A 3232-nucleotide genomic window follows, 5' to 3' on the forward strand; every position below is an offset into this window, starting at 1 on the left:
AGAATTACAATAAAACTTTCATATTCTTAACATTTCTATATTCCTCAAAACGACACTTTCATCTTGCATATATGTCATTGGAACAGATTGCGAGCGAGATATAAATGAGGAACGCTAAGAATTTTGAATATGTTGAAAGTATTAAAGAGAAAAATTACTATTGATGATATTTCAATAAATTGCTAAAGAGTTCGTTTGAGCTTGATATGTTACACGAATAAAGAGGTTTACTGTTCGATTCAAATAACGCGCGTTTGTTAATGTAAGGTCAATCTTATAAATTACTAGTCCCGATGAAGAAAACATCGAAGCAATAGCATAGCAACATGCAGAGTCTTCCGGAATTAGCGTTGTCGAAGGCCATTGTCTACAGGCACAGACTTTGTAAGAGCGAAAGCAAACAATACGTTCTCACGATTACTCATAAAATTTGCAAGTTGAATTGCAGCTGGTTATAAATAACAATCCAATAAAATTGGATTGCTATTTGTTAATGCCACTTCTTTCACGTTTTAATGTCGTTGCACTTATTAGTTAATTATAATTATTAACTACGATAATCGCAAAAAATATATAATCTATCTATAAGCATTATCTATATTTCTATATATCTGTCAAAAATGTATAATCTATCTATAAGTTTATCTATAAGCATTAAGAATATAAATTTTCTTATAAATGTTTGCTAATCGTTTTTGACTAGCTAACGATTGATTTGTTTTTATCACAATTATTTGAACATTTATCATGAATCATATCATGAAACATTTATCAAAGAATCTTATGGTATAATTGCTTGATTATCAGATCTTCATCTTAACCGGTTTGCGTTAGATAAGGAAATTTACAAGAGAAATATTCTTTCCGGTTTTGCTTATTCATACATACATATATATCTATGCGCACACAAGATTCTAGTTATAGCTAACAAAGTGCCGACAAGAGTCTAGTTGTAGCTAATAAAGAAACGACAATTGCCGTGAAAGATAAAAAGTAAAATAATTAAAGAATTTAAATTGCATATGTTATTTAATAGAGAGAAAAACAAATATTACTCGTATATAATAAATAACATGGAACTAATGCATAAATATTATTATTTAATAAAATGTTATTATTTAATAAAATATTATTATTTAATAAAAATCTGTAAAAAAATTTGTATTTGATCACCTTACTGATGCACGTAATATAACTATATATTTGTTAAGAGTAAAAGTATGAAAAAAAGCTCATTCATCACGGATTTTTTCCGATAAAAACGTGAAGAAATCTCTGAATCAAATACGACACTGTTATTTATATACGATTATGATTAATTTTAAGCTAAATATAACGGGCAGATAAGAAAGCGTAAAGTCAACACGTTCGATTCCGCGATTCACTTCCCGGCATACGAGAACAGCGCACGAATATACTCCGGCAAGCAACGAGACATGACTACTAGATAACGAGTAATAGACAGCGTTAAAAACCCGTAGTCTTCCTCCTAGGAATTTACGTATACATGGTGTTCGAAGAAAGAAGCTACCGAGAAACTTTTAACATAATAGTAAAATAGTTTGATCGATTCAGATCCACATACATTTTATCTGGATTTATATACTATTCTCTTTTTAATATCATCAATTTTTTTATGAAACCATATGATTCTTCTTACATAATTGGCTTCTCCAGTTTAAAAGAATTGAAACACAATTGTCGAGACATTAATTTAGTTTATAAAATATTTTATATCTTAGTCTTATCTGTTTTGACATAAAATATTTTATATTTTAGTCCAATATATTTTGACATTTGTCTTGTAAAATTCTTTTTTTTTTCCTTTAATCACTACTATTTCCTACTATTATACACAGAATACTGTTATAGTAAGATGACTCAACTGATGTCTGTATACATATCATATATCGAGACCGGTATTCATAGTCGATTCTTATTTCAAGAGCGCAAAGCATGCAGAGATGAAAAATTCAGATAAATGCGAATGACGTAAGATCCGAAAGGGATAAAAAATTTCCCACACAATTAGAATTAGTAAAAATACCTCTTTATATTTTACAAATTATTAAAATAATTTTTTATATAATATATTAATTCAAAATTATTTTTAAGTGATGTAAAACTGATCAATTCTCAAATAATTATCTAGATTACTAACTAAGAAAAAATCTTCTATTTCATAACAATAAATATATAGGTATATTAAGATCTTACGTCATATTACTACTTTAACTAGCAAACTCCAGTTGTCAATTACCTCAATAGATATATTTAATTTATCACTCACCAACCCTGATGCGCAACAGCGGAATTATATCTGCCACGTAGCTGCGTTGATTCTGTAACAAGCAAATTATAAAATCCATATTAAAACAGTGTTCAAAAAATCTAATATTTTAAAACAATTCTTATCGCATCGAACATTTCATTTATTACTCAATTAGATGTTTCCTTAAATAATTATACATTCTCCGATAAAGATCTTTACAAAAATCCATTTTTATAAAAGATTAAATTACTCCTTTTCTTCTAATTATTATTTTCAAATCAAATGGTGAAATAAAAAGGCTCAAGAATAAACAAAAAAATTACTCTCCCACAAAATAAGAAATAATATTTTATTTACCACAAAGTTGTTCCGCTGGCGCCCGATGCCTCTCCCAGGCCTCCTCCTCCTCTCAGGCTGTCCTCTCGGGTTGTCAGCTCCCTCGATGCGACACTTTGCGCGTCGTTATCTCCTGAAGCATATAAATAAATAATTTGATATTAAATAATTCTTACGCACATCAAACTTCTTATTCATCATTCAATTAGACATTTATTTCAATAATTATACATTTTTTGAAAAATAATTTTTATAAAATTTCAAATTACTTATTTCTTTCTAATTATTATTTTAAAACTATAATGAAATAAAACAACTTAAGTATAAGCAAAAATTAAAATTACTTTTATATATATATATATATTTACCCCAAAGTTGTTCCGCTGGCGCCCGATGCCTCTCCCAGGCCTCCTCATCCTCTCAGGCTGCGTCCTCTCGGATTGTTAGCTCCCTCGATGCTCGACACAACTCCACCGGCACACGTATACGCGAATAACTATAATCGCGCGATATTTAATACGTCACTCCCGAAAACGTTACGTAACGACCGAATTTGTTCGTGGAAAAATCGCCCGCAATAACCGCGTTATCTCGACGCGTTCAGAGCCGGACAACTGACTCGAT

The 3232-nt window shown here is 29.8% G+C and overlaps 1 long non-coding RNA gene across 1 annotated transcript; it reads right to left on the reverse strand.

Moving 5' to 3' along the window:
- Nucleotides 1–2266: 2266 nt before the first annotated feature.
- LOC112464453 lies at nucleotides 2267–3226 on the reverse strand. The gene is made up of 3 exons (XR_003041922.1): nucleotides 2977–3226; nucleotides 2630–2741; nucleotides 2267–2342 (listed from the first exon to the last, which is right to left on the reverse strand). It is a non-coding gene; the product is annotated as an uncharacterized LOC112464453 (long non-coding RNA).
- Nucleotides 3227–3232: the final 6 nt, after the last annotated feature.

This window comes from Temnothorax curvispinosus, unplaced genomic scaffold (genome assembly GCF_003070985.1).
Source record: "Temnothorax curvispinosus isolate PA1 unplaced genomic scaffold, ASM307098v1 QBEX01014243.1, whole genome shotgun sequence".
In the NCBI taxonomy this organism is placed as follows: Eukaryota; Metazoa; Arthropoda; class Insecta; order Hymenoptera; family Formicidae; genus Temnothorax; species Temnothorax curvispinosus.